This window comes from Thalassophryne amazonica, chromosome 11 (assembly GCF_902500255.1).
Source record: "Thalassophryne amazonica chromosome 11, fThaAma1.1, whole genome shotgun sequence".
Taxonomy (NCBI): Eukaryota; Metazoa; Chordata; class Actinopteri; order Batrachoidiformes; family Batrachoididae; genus Thalassophryne; species Thalassophryne amazonica.
This window is the reverse complement of record NC_047113.1, coordinates 89,643,980-89,658,237: the sequence shown is the minus strand read 5'-3', so window position 1 is coordinate 89,658,237 and position 14,258 is coordinate 89,643,980. Positions and strand designations below refer to the sequence as shown.

At 41.6% G+C, this 14,258-nt stretch overlaps 1 protein-coding gene across 1 annotated transcript in view; it reads right to left on the bottom strand.

Annotated features, from left to right (window-relative positions):
- The window catches only part of si:zfos-2326c3.2 (misshapen-like kinase 1), a 249,878-nt gene that overhangs the window by 223,388 nt on the left and 12,232 nt on the right, over positions 1 to 14,258 (bottom strand). The window lies entirely within an intron of this gene.

Genomic DNA, 14,258 nt, shown 5'->3' with positions numbered 1-14,258 from the left:
AATTTGTCTAAGTGCCCCCATGACTGTGGAGTTGCCAAATACACATGTGGTGTGCCAGAGTGTCAGCTCCCCCCACAACACGTGCGTGTGGTTCGCACGCCCCCCCCCGCAGGCGAGGCACCTCTCATCTGATCACAGAGTGACACCTTGGTCTGTGCGCTGAATGGACAGGGCGTGGCTGGCTGCCAACAGCAGGAACTGTTGACAACTCTGGTAGTGGATGTCACAGCTGCAGCACACGTACAGTGTTTTGACAGACATGCAAGTGTGTGTGCTTGCTGTCCTCACATGGAAATACATTAAAACATATCGCTTTTGCGACGGGCTGGAGAGCGCGCACATTGACAGGCTGTCCCAGCTGAAACGGACCGTCAGTGCATGTGGACAAGCAGCAGGCGATTTGAATGTCATGTCTGTAAGACAGGACACGTGTGCACTGTGAGCGATGTGCCACAGAACCATACCACAAGCCAACAGTGCGTCAAATATGCCACTTTCAGTCACGTATCAGCGGAAATACGTCGTAACAAGCGCCATTTGGTCAGTTATCACGGTGCTTTTTTCTCTTCTTTAAAAATACCTTTATGTCCTTGTTGATTTCAGGAATTTTTGCTGCACCTTTTGCAGGACAGCTATGGTAGAGTTTCTGGCTGGCAATCGGAGCTTTTGTAAATTGCAGGTTTAAATCCCGTAATGGCATGTATTTTTTTTTATAGCAGCTGCGCGATGTGGTTACACATGCTCCAGCTGCTCAATTTCAACTTATTTTCATTTATATAGCGCAAAATCACAACAAAGTTGCCTCAAGGCGCTTCACACAAGTAAATTCTAAGCTTGCCAACCCCTTGTACTGTTCCCGCTGCGAGGGTTTCGTGCACGCAACCCTCACAGCAGGTTCCTTCATGCCTGCCCATCAGCTCAATGTTGTTGTGGTTCACTCATACAAGCTGTTTTGCTGTGATTCACCCAGAGTTGTACTATGTGCGAAGGGGCCCTACCTGAAGTGATAAAAAAATTCTAATGCAGCAATAAACTGTGCTCTCTACTCGTATATGCCCCATTTTTGCAAGGTTCACAGACTGCAGGTTCTTTTTATATATAAAAATATTTCTGTAACGGTTTTTAAGAGTGAATGTTTTTCTTCATTGTTTATCTGTTTCGGAGAGCCTGTGTTTTGCAATTTGAGGGGTGATATTTTCAAAAAAATTATATATCCGATTAAATGCAACTAATTTAGATAAATTCTACAGACTTGCATCAGGAAGGACATCCAGCATAAAACTTGTGTCAAATCAACATGCAGATCCACCTCGGAGCTGCTCTGGCAACCGTGAATGAAAACGCAGGAGCAGCTGAAGGGTCTTACTTTAAGAACAAACTTGTAATTAATTCGATTCATTTATTAATTGCACATTTTCTCTGCATTTTAATGGTAATGAAGTGCTATGTACATCACCTTTAACATCTGGAGCAACTATTTGTTGTTTTTCATTTTAAATTTGAAACTTCCTGAGTTGCAATGGGGTGAAACTGCTGAACACATGTAAATAAGCAAAGGAAGAGCACAGATGCTTTGTCAGCATTTCCAGAACTCACGTCAATCCTCAACCAAGTGTTTTCTTTAGGGACTGTGTGTGGGGCCTGCAGAGCAGTCATTGTTCAGTGGGCCCTGTTCCTGTCCTGCTCTCCAGTAACTATTATATGACTTAGAAAAAGATTCTCACACACGCACACACCGTCACAATGCTCTTGCATAATTAGTATTATTCACTGTTATTATTGCAGACAGAGCTTCTCATAAGTCTTCAGTGGCAATACAATCTGGCTGTTGCGCGTCCCCTCATATTGTTTAGCCTTGTAGTATATCGTTAAGAGTGAAACTTAATGTTTTGCACAGATTATGAAGTATTAAAATACAGCCAGTCTGCTCTGTGTGAGCCTGGTCTGTCAGCTCTCAGAAGCTTAGCAGAGTTGGTCCTGGTTAGTATTTGGATGAGAGACCTCTTATGGCTCAGTCACATGGCACACAACGATTCCTGAACAAAGGGAAAAAAGTTTAAAAAAAAGTCACAATTCATTGAGAAAAGGTGGACGAAAGAGCTTTATCACCGAATAGCCTGCGAAGCAAGAGCGCAAAAGGGACGAAAGAGGAACTTAATAAAACCGAAGCTAACAATCTCGATGCTTTAAGTGAAACACGCCTGGAGCCACAGATGGAGCAGTGTTCGTCTGCATCTCTGAGTTCCAGGACTCGGCACTGGGACGGAGCTCACAGCGCCTGAGTCCTGGAGAAACTGCAAACAGAAGCTGTGGAGATCTGTGCACATGTCGGTGGACCACCTGCTCTGGTTCCTCATCCAGAACAAAAGAGGGATCATCTCGATTATCAGAATCCTCACTGTCTGACGGCACGCTGCACGCTCCATCTGGCTTCAATTTAAAAAAAAAACAAAAAAAAAACTGCTGTGCCTTGGTCAGTGCTGTATCACTGTTTTACGTTAGTAACCTATATATATATATTTATAACAGACAACTGTCAAAACAGGGAATAAATATAAGCGTAAAGATGACTGAATATATCAGAGCAGTAAACTGATCAGTTCGTGTCAACGCACATTGACTCCTCATGTGCGGTTATTCCACCAGCTGCAGCTGATCCACAACGTGAATTCTGGCTTCCACAACAGCTCTTTATATAATCTTTAGAATTATCTACCTGTTGCCACATGCACAGAAGGGCAGGATTGTCATTCCTACACTCATATTGTTATATTTAATAAAAAATAATAAGCGAATGCAGGAGCTGCAGCTGTCGCTATGTCCAAGTACGGTCGGGAATTACACAACTTTTTTGTTGTTTCAAATTCAACAGTTGCTTGTGGCAAAATAATTAATTGTATCCACACAAAAGATTAATTCTGGCCTATATAAGGGGCCTGGGCCCAGTGAAGCTGATCCCCCCACTCAGATAAAAAAAAAAAAAAAAAACAAGCAAACAGGCTGAATTTGCCCTGTAATTTCTGACGGTACATGAATGCAGCAGCAGCGCTCACAAACCAGCTTCTGCACTGTGTGAAAACATTCAGCTGGTCGAACAAGTCAAACTAAACAACAAAGTTACAAAAACTAAAACGATTAAAAACGTCAAGAACGACAGCAAAATGAAACACGGACAAATTGAGGTTTTCGCTGCCCTTCGTTCAAATTTTGCCAGCTGCAGAAAGAAAGCTGCGTGAAGGTTAAACAATGCCAACGAAAGTTAATGAAAGCCCACATTTCTTGTTTCGTTAGGGCTTCGTTGCCCTTCGTTAAGTGCCGTGTGACTGGGCCATTAGGAAGACCAGTGTGCGTTTCTCCAGGTGAAACTGGAGCTGTACTTTGGAGTAGTACCTTGGTATCCATCGTAAAATGTGAGAAATCCCGGTGCCAATGTGTACTGGATCCGGTTCATCATAAGACTTCTATGTGACTTGTCACAAAAATTCCTCAAATTAATATATGCTTCAGCTCAGGAATTCTTCAGAAAACCATTGTCAGTTGACACAGTTCGTGGCTACATCTACAAGTCCAAGTTAAAACTCTACCATGCAAAGTGAAAGCCATACATCAACAACATCCAGAAATGCTGCTGCTTTCTCTGGGACCGAGCTCATTTGAAATGGACAGACACAAAGTGGAAAAGTGTGCTGTGGTCTGATGAGTCCACATTTCAAATTGTTTTTGGGCAGGAATGGATGTGCAGTAGCGCATGGACCTTTTGGTTTAGCCGCTGTTGACATGGTAAGATGAAGCGTGCCACATACATTTCAACAGTTCCTTTGCGCTCGGGGGGGGGGGGACATTATTATACTGGCATGTTCAGAACATACCGGACATACTGGCAGGCATACCTATCTCAAGGTTTCGTCATATGCATATTTATTAGAGTATCTGCCGACACCAAGCCCAATATGATCCATATTTTCTGAGATAATAAACTTTCACAAGGCACACTGAAAGTAGGGCTGGGCGATAGATAAGTAGGTAGATAGGTAGATAGACAGATACACCAGATTGGGGGGAGCATTGCAATGATGCAGAGATACATCCCAGTGCCTCGCCTCAGCATGTTAAAAAGAGAAAAGTGTTCCTTGTGGGATGTTTCTAACAGCTGACTATCTTATCATACACACAGTCATAACAGCACAGAGTGTGCAGGAGCAGAGCATCTGTCCAATGTGCTTTCACAATTTAGGGCTTTTTTTGTCTAAATCAGCTGACTACATAGAGATATTACAAAACCATGTCTCTCTCCAGGTCTTTGCTCTTTCACTGAGGGTGTGAAAAATTTTCCTCTGTCTGAATGACTGTCGTTGACACAGCAAATGTCTTTCCACAAAGATTTTCACTTTTGGAGCAACCACAGAGGAAAGATGAAGTGTTCTGAAAAAAAAAGACGCTGTATGCGGAGCTTTTTCTCTCTGTGGCTACAAACGCTCTATTCTGTTCTGTATATGGATAACAATGAAATAGCTCTGCAAATCATTAAGAAAAAAAAATGTGTTCAATCCAAGGTGCTCTTTAAAGTTTTTATTTATGTGTTCATTTTTTTTCCAAAGGTCAACGTCAAAACTTTAGTTTTCACTCCATATATCACACCGTTGCACACATAGCTCCAAGCTGAAGTCATGTAACAAGCGGACATCTGCCTCTGGGTGGAGTCTGCTGGTCAGGCTTGTGACATGTGCTATAAAGCATTTTGCACAATTCACAGTTTTGGCGAAACATGTCCCTGCCTAGTGGCACACCGGAGTTACAGAGTTCAATAGGACACGTTGCAGGGGGCAGTGACATCAATGTCCCTGTACATTGGTTTACAAAACAAACAAAAGATTTTCTATCTGCTATTTGAAGGCATAATCTAATCTGGTGTTGCTTTAAAGATTTTTCAAGAATCTGCCCCCCCACCACATCCAGTTGAATATCATGAATATCAAGATTTGATCTATTCAGTCCATGGCGGATGCAAACATTGCGTCATGCCTTTGTTTCATGTCACAAGTCTTCAAATGGTTCAGAATGCTGCTGACGGAATGCTATCCAGGAAAAGAAAAGTTGACCATATTAACATGATTTTAGGCTCACTTTATTGGCTTCCTGTTCATGCGAGTTCAGATTTTAAGGATCTCTTAACATACAGGATAAAATGGTGAATGTACTAGTGCCCTCATATCTTATAAACCTTACAGACCGGTCGTACTCTGTGTTCTCAGAGTGTGTGGTCCAAAGGTATAGAAGCTTAACTGGTCAGAGAGCTTTTTCTGATCATGCACCTTCTTCAGTGAGATAAGCATGATTCTGTTGAGTTATATAAATCCAGACTAAAGACTCATTTGTTAACTTTTCATAGTTATATTGACTCATTAGACTGCCTCTCACTTCCATTAGTCACATTACCAGAGAGGAAGGACTCAGGGTCCTGTCTCTCTGGGCTGTAAGAGTCTGTGAACAGCAATTGCAAGGGAAATCCTTTGATTTCACGCAACGTTCGCTGGGTGCTCTTCCCTCGCAGGACATCGCCAGCGTAGCACCTGGATTTTAGAATTTTTCAAAGTTCGTAAGGCAACAAGGTTCCTCCCAGTATGCTCCCAGAGCCATCACTGGTGTACTGTGAATGTGCTTGTTGCGACCCCTAGCGGAGATGATCGGACAGGAACAGCCATTTCTGGAAGTGGCTGAACTGCTGCCAGCCCGGCCACAACTGAAGTGGACATCAGGACTTATACATTTAATGTTTTTTTTTTTTTTATTATTATTATTGAGGTGAGAATTCTGTAGGAGTGGGGCTTTAAATCTTTTTTTTTTAATCTGGAGCTCTCTCTCTCTCTCTCACCCCCTCCTCCCTCTCTCCCCCTCTCCCTCCCCCTCTCCCTCCCTCTCTCACCCCTCCCCCCCTTCTCCCCCCCTTCTCCCCCCCTCCCTCTCTCACCCCTCCCCCCCTCCTCCCCCCCTCCCTCTCTCTCTCTCTCTAAACGCAGGAGGACAGAGAAGAACGTCTGTGTCAAATCAACATGCAGATCCACTAAGGGAACACCCGAAGGTACTTATAGTGTTACTACCGAATAAATCAAATCAAAGGACACACACCCCTGAACCGCTGCTGTTCCAGAAAAGTGTATGACTGCTACATGCTGATCTTTGAGCCAAGGACAAAGAGATGATATAAGTGGTGGATTACATACTGGACTTGGAAGATAGGACAATAAATCCAGCAGCGAGATCATTCTGCAAATCGGTGAGTGCGCTGTATGCTTTATTAATATTAGTGTTTTTATAATGTATAATTATTATTATAATACCATTTATTTTAATGTGCCATTTTTGGGAACAGTGGGGGAATTTCTACACTCTATTCACATGGATAATAGCAGGACAATAAGAGCTGAACAATTTGTGTGCAAATGTGTCATTCATCTTAAGCTGCAAGTGGCCACTTTAGTGAGACTGCAACAGTGTTGCTCACGTTTGTTCGCTAGTTCGCATCTCCGACTGCTCTCCAACAGTCTCACCCCGTGAGATAGGACCCTCAGTCTTATCCAAACTAAATTTCTGGGGAATGTTAGAGAAGCATAGGATAATACTAATGGCAAGTATGGAATGTTATGTATTAGGTTGTCGTTGATGCTGATGTTCCAGTGGATTAATTGTTCTGATTGACCGATTTCTGCTTTGCTCTCTGTTTAAGATCCTGTAAGGTGAGGATGGATGGCATCTAGTGAACTGCAAGAGGAGAAAGAGAGAGAGGATCATCTTGGGCCATGGAACTGCTGACTCAGAAAGACAGTGGAAAACTAGAGCACTGGGCCATGGATGGTCTTGTCATCACTTTGAGAAGACTCAGTGGGTCACACAGATGAGCATCACCACTGAAGGTGTTAGCAAATGTGAATATATGTGAGAGGAACTCACATTATATCATGTCTGAATGTGGCTTTGTACTGAAAAGGGTGCATTTTAAATTTGACTCTTAATCCCAGAACTTGCATGCGGATTATGGGGTATCTTGGGGTGGGGGGGTCATCAGGGGTGGTGTGAGAACTGGAGAATGTCCTATTTCAATGAAAAGCATTAATCAGTGCTGGCACCCAGCACTGACTGCATCAATACCATCTCTGAAACCCTAACTGTAGTCCATTTGACTGGTGTTTGTTGTTATCTGTCATTGTGAACAATGGACTGTATATGGTTGCTTAGCTGCAACATTTATTTCATTGTATATGTTATTCCATTTGTGTGTCCAAAGGAGACTGGCATTCTCCTCAGCCTGGTCTTCTTGAGGTTTTGTGCTATAAATAAATAAATGGGGGGGGGAAAAAAAAAAAAAAACACGACTAAGGGTGCTTTTCCTTACCACTGTTACCACTGTGCTTGCTCGAAGGTTGAGCTGAACCTTGTGTGATGACTTGTGTTGTGATTTGACCCGGTATACATAAACTGAATTCATAGTGTTAATGTTAGTAATAAATTCAGCTTTATTATAAATTTGTACTCATTTCATGCCAACAATAGGGATGTTTTTCAAAGGTTTCCAGGCAGTCCATGCAAAGAAGAATATTTTCATGCAACAGAAGCTGGGACAGTGAGTTAACAAGTAACTCTGTATTCCTCCGACCAATGCTTCACTGTCAGCAACATAAATCTCTTCTCAAATCAGCAACTGCAGTCCACACTGTCTGTGTTTACAAATCACTTCTCTAAGTCTCCATGAATAAAACAGTACTGTTCACCCTCCATTCATATCTGGGGGATTCCTGTTAAACCAACATTAATCAGAGAATAAAGTACTTAATTTTTTACCCTGGATAACGCGGCATGTCGTAGTGCTTTGACAGTACATCATCCTTGGGATTTTGTTTTTCACACAATCAAATGACAATCCTTATGTTTTAGACAGGGATAAGAAGCAATTTCAACTTTCAAACATTTCACCTGTTTGCAAATAATAAATCCACTCTTTAATCACAAATATAATCATACTTTACTCAAGGGGGAAGATGACAATGATTTATCCCAAAAGGACCCATGAGCTTGTCCTGTGTCAGTACTTCATACAAGGCTTTTGTTAGATGATGAATTATAGAACAGTACTGTAAAAAAATATGGGGTGGAAGCGAAGTGGTCAGTGCGCTTGGTTTCAGTGCAGAAGGTTCCTGGTTCAAACCCCACCCCTGCCACATTTCTCTATGTAATGTAGAGTTGTGTCAGGAAGGGCATGTAGCAACCCGTTTTGTAATAAAATTTACAAACTTCCCTAAGAACAGTAATTTGTGCACAGAAGGCAGGGTATTGGTGTAAAATAAGTTAATTTGACAAAATCATGAGGTTTTGAAACTTAATTTCTCTTAAATTGCAAGTTATAAATTACAGCCCACTTTGTAATACATTTTTGTACGCATGCTTTTGTAATAAAAACCCGTTTTGTAATAAAAATTTTCAAACTTCCCTAAAAACAGTAATTTGTGCACGGAAGGAAGGGTATTGGTGTAAAATAAGTTAATTTGACAAAATCAAGAGGTTTTTCTGGCATGAAAAATGTATTACAAAGTGGGTTGTGATTTATAACTTGCAGTTAAAGATTTATTTCTTGCGTAAACGTGGAATCAAAGTGTAGTAATGCGTGTAGTCTGACATTTTACACTGTTCAGGGAAGTTTCACTGAAAAAGAAAGTTTCATCGCCGATATAGAAGTTTATTACAAAACGCGTTATGAGCGCGTATAAAAATGTATTACAGAGTGGGTTGTAATATATAACTTGCAATTTAAGACAAATTAATTTTCAAATCCTCGTGATTTTGTGAAATTAACTTATTTTACATCAATACCCTGCCTTCCAACAAATTACTGTTTTTAGGGACGTTTGAAAATTTTATTACAAAACAGGTTTTTATTACAAAACCGGTTGCTACAAGGACATGCGGCGTAAAACTTTGCCAAATCAACATGCAGATCCATCTTGGATCTGCTGTGGTGACTGCGAGTGGGGGGGAGGGACAAGAGAGCAGCCGAAGGGATCTACTTACTATAGAAAATATGGAGAGTGAATGTGGCTCTGTAACAAGAAACAACAAACATTTTCCACCACTGAAGACAGAAACATGAAGGGCTTCATTTTGATGGTGGATGCCAAAACAGGTTATGCAAACAGCGCAAGTCCATTTGCGGTATGTCAGACTGCACTTTACTATTTAAACTGTGGGAACCACTGCTGCAAAAGGTGGACACTGAACATAAAGGGGCTAAATTTACCATTTTCATTAGCCTGGCATCTGCCCTCATTTTTAAATGGAAGTCCACCAGTCCCATAGTGTTGTGGTGCTGAGGAAACTGATCCAAGGATTTCTGGCATGTTAACAGATTAGTGCCAACCTGTGCACAGTGCACAGCAGACACCAAATGTGCCTAAAGCCCTGGTCCCACCGAATAATGAATGATTAATAATGAGCCATGTAGCATTTTTTTTTTTTTTTTTTTTAGTATGAGTTCAGTTATTCAACAAATGTGGGAGAATAGTGGCTCTAAGAGGCAGAATATTCAACTGGTGAGGCTCATCTCTGTGCATGGCTCTAATTTCAAGAAGTTCAAAATTTAGCAAAAACAGCGTGGGGCAGTGTGTGTGCGAGGTACTACAAGGATGCTAGAGATATGTGTGTGGTGAAGACACAGCTGTCAGAAGCCCATTATCCAAGTACCTGGCAGCTACAAGGACAGGACAGGCTATTTTGGCTCCAATCTCTCACACACTTCGCTGTGACAATCCCACTTGCTTTGTGCACTGGACACTGTATATGAAATAATTATTTAGTAGTGGATTAATCATTTTCACTCAGAGTTCACTCAGAGTTTTACACCTCTAATCGCTTCAGGAATCACAGAGGACCGCTTCATTTGCAGCTTTTCTATCTCTCTTTTTCCCTGCACTGCATGAGGTGGAGAACGTATTTGGAACAGCCTGAAATGTAATTATTTGTAATGTTTATATTGTAATAGCTTGGTAAAACAGTTGTATATTCATTCCTTCTCATGAGCAGCTTTAAATATGTTTATGATAGATTTAACATCTCAATTGATCAGATGATCTGCGCTGTGTGCGCTGACACAATGACTCGCACTCACTCGCAGTGTTTTTTTAACTGTTTGTGCAATGTTAATATATGTGACTCATTATTCAAATAATCACTGACAAATCCATATGTGGCTTATTATTCATGGTTTTATTATTCTGTGGGACCAAAGCTTAAGGTGAAGCCTGCAGCAAGATGAGGTGTTTTTTATTTAAAAGTATTTACTCTTCATTTCATGACTTTTGAATTTGCTTTGTCATGTATTTTATACAAATAATGACACCTGTGTCTGAGACAGTGAGACAGGACAAGAAAGAGAGAGATCTCTGTACAGTGTTCTTTCTTCCTAATTTCTGCTGTTTTTTGTTTTGTTTGTTTTTTGCCCGCAGTGGTCATATTATGCCTTCATATTAATATTAGATTGTTGCAGGCAAGCAGAGTGGACGTGTGTTGTCACTCTGTTTTTGTCTGTATATATTACTCCAATATGAGTCACAGCAGCCTCATAAAGAATACAGACCATGATTTTAATATTCCAGCACAACAAGCAGCTCTCTCTTATTCCCAAAGATTAATGGGGGTAGTAACACAAAACACCACCATGAAACAGCAACAGTGAAAGCAACTGTAATAGCAGAACATGCTAGCAAACACATCGCCTGTGACAACAAAGACGCTCACGGTGACAGTGCGGAAAGAGAAAAGCCACAAGCAGACAAACAAATGGACAACAAACCACGTCCACCAAGAAGGAAGCCAATAACAACAGATCAGATCCCAGAAAACAAAATGCAGGATTTTATATGTAAAAGCTTGCATTTGTTGTTGCTGTATTTTAGTTTTGAAGAAGGGAACAAATGCTATGTCTAGCCAATATAATGTGTCTTTAACCTTAAAACATTATTTATGACATATGTATAACATGAAATATAACAAAATAATGAAATTTGCATCGTATTTAACTAACAAATTGGCTCAAGTTGTGGTTCTAACAATTGATTAAAAAAACATGACAACTCTTGAACGATTTATCTTATTCCACTTTGCATATGCCAATTTATGTCTGAGAAGGGCCCATCATCTGGAAAAAAAATGGCCCATTAGATCAGACACTGAGGGGCCATTAGGCCAGAATATCCTTTGGAAATATGAACTGATTTGGGATATTTAATATTATTTTTTTACATTTTACTTCCAATGTTGAATATTTCTGAGAATGAAAAATCACTCTTTGAAAGGATACATTTGCATTTTATGCTGTGTTATCATGATATCAATGGCATAAATTGTTTTCAAACAATTTGTGTCTCAACGGTCAACAAACTGACCTCAGTTTAACTGTAAGTGCATGTTGTCTTGTGCTGCAGTAAAAATAACCTTTCTCCAAACACAACTTTATTTTATTATTCACATCTCCTTTCATATAAAACAGTCTGTTTTTCATGTCTCTGTCATATGCTGGGCTTTGAAGAATCATGTTATTGGTGCTATCATGTATATACGAGGTCTGTTAGAAAAGTATCCGACCTTTTTATTTTTTGCAAAAACCATATGGATTTGAATCACGTGTGATTGCATCAGCCAAGCTTGAACCTTCGTGCGCATGCGTGAGTTTTTTCACGCCTGTCGGTTGCGTCGTTAGCCTGTGAGCAGGCTTTGTGTGAGCAGTGGTCCACCCCTCTCGTCGGATTTTTATTGCGAATAAAATGTCTGAACGATTTGGAGCTTTGCTGCATCAAATGTTTCCAGAAACTGTGAGAGACCTCCAGGTGGACACCATTCGGAAAATTCAGATGGCTTTCAGGGATGATTTTATGGGGATTACACAGATTAAGGAGTGCTCCAGCCAGTTTAAAGACCGCCCACAGCGTCTGAGAGCACGGAGCACTCAGAGCGCCGATCGACAGGCTGAAACCCCGCTGAAACAACCAGATCATTTCCAAAGTGAAGGCTTTGTTGATCCGGGACGTCGTCTGACTTCCACAGAAATGGCAGAAGACGTGGACATCAGCACTTTTTCGGCACATTCCACTGTTACAGGAGTTTTTGTCATGGAAAGAAAAGCGGAGGGATGCGCCATGGAGCCGCTCATGGCGCGGACAAAAGCACCTCCGTGCTGTTCTCACAGGACGGCTTTCAGATGGCTTTCAGACGGCTTTCGGTGGCTTTTCAGTCGTGTGACTATCCGAAAAATTGTGAATGAGCTGGACATGCCAGAACATGTCCTGTGAGGCTTCATCACGGCGTTGCTTTGCGTCATGCGGCTCCGTCCCGATGCGTGAATTTCTCTGCTCCTCTTTCCATGACAAAAACTCCTGTAACAGTGGAATGTGCCATTCATTTACAAAGTGAAGGTTTTGTTGATCCGGGACGTCGTCTGACTTCCACAGAAATTGCAGAAGACGTGGACATCAGCACTTTTTCGGCACATTGAGACAGACGTGTGGAGAAATTCGAGCGTGGGGACGGAGCCGCATGGCGCAAAGCAACGCCATGATGAAGCCTCACAGGACATGTCCTGGCATGTCCAGCTCATTCACAATTTCTCGGATAGTCACACGACTGAAAAGCCACCGAAAGCTGTCCGAAAGCCATCTGAAAGCCGTCCTGTGAGACCAACACGGAGGTGCTTTTGTCCGCGCCATGAGCGGCTCCGTGGCGCATCCCTCCGCTTCTCTTTCCATGACAAAAACTCCTGTAACAGTGGAATGTGCAGAAAAAGTGGTGATGTCCACGTCTTCTGCCATTTCTGTGGAAGTCAGACGACGTCCCGGATCAACAAAGCCTTCATTTTGGAAATGATCTGGTTGTTTCAGTGGGGTTTGAGCCTGTTGATCGGCGCTCGGAGTGCGCCGCGCTCTCAGACGCTGTGGGCGGTCTTTAAACCGGCTGGAGCACTCCTTAATCTGTGTAATCCCCATAAAATTGTCCCTCAAAGCCATCTGAATTTTCCGAATGTGTCCACCTGGAGGTCCCTCACAGTTTCTGGAAAAATTTGATGCAGCAAAGCTCCAAATCGTTCAGACATTTTATTCGCAATAAAAATCCGATGAGAGGGTTGGACCACTGCTCACACAAAGCCTGCTCACAGGAGAATGACGCAACCGACAGGTGTGAAAAAAACTCACGCATGCGCACAAAGGTTCAAGCTTGGCTGATGCAATCACACGTGATTCAAATCCATATGGTTTTTGCAAAAAATAAAAAGGTCACATACTTTTCTAACAGACCTCGTACACATTGTTGCATGTACAACAATGTCACTGTGGCACACAAGAGAACTGTGAAAGTCATTAGGCTTAAACAGCAGCAGAAAAAAAAAAGATGGTGATTTAACAATATCCTGACTAAAATTGCAACACAAAACCTAGAGTTGCCTGCTCTGGAAAGATTGGGATACTTTTATAAGAGCTTGCCCCCTTCAGCCACAGAGGGCTGTCATTTTGTTTCAACTGAACTGAAAATGCTCCAAAGGACTTCAATAACCCACAATTAATAACACAGCAGAGGCATGTTAGCACAATTTGCACTGAAAGCACAGCCAGCAGCACCATAAGACTAAACACCTCTTAAAACCACAAACCACCGACACACACATAAACAGATATGGTGATAAGGAAGTGAGACCCACCCAGGGCTTTAAAAGATGCTGCTGTGTGTATTTGTGTGTTTCATCTGCAAGAGCTACAGGATGTTTCAGTCACAAGAGAATTTCTTCTCTCTGCTGCTAACTAGAAATTGCTCTAAGTCTTAACAGAAGTGATGCATCTGGTGTTGTGCATGTGTGCGTTGTGTTTTGGATCAAGATGTGCAGCCAAAGAAATGTGTTCTTATTCTTAACTAATAAACCTTTGAGAGCTTGACCAATCAATGTTTATGTTCTACATGTTTAAAGTGAAGTTTTGTAAAGGTGTTAAAAGGCACCACAGCTATTTTATTATTTTCATGCATGCAACAAGTGTCATCTAAAACAGGGTTGCAGAGAAAAGCAACATGAGAGTAGGCCTGTCGCAATAATTACTGTATCGACTTACTGTTATACATCTAAAAATGAACTCGCTAATTTGTCCTTTACATAACTGTTTGTTTCGTCAACATTTCAGCAAGTCTTACTGCTTCTGTCCTTCAGTCTGCTCTGTTTGTGAGGTGTGCTCACA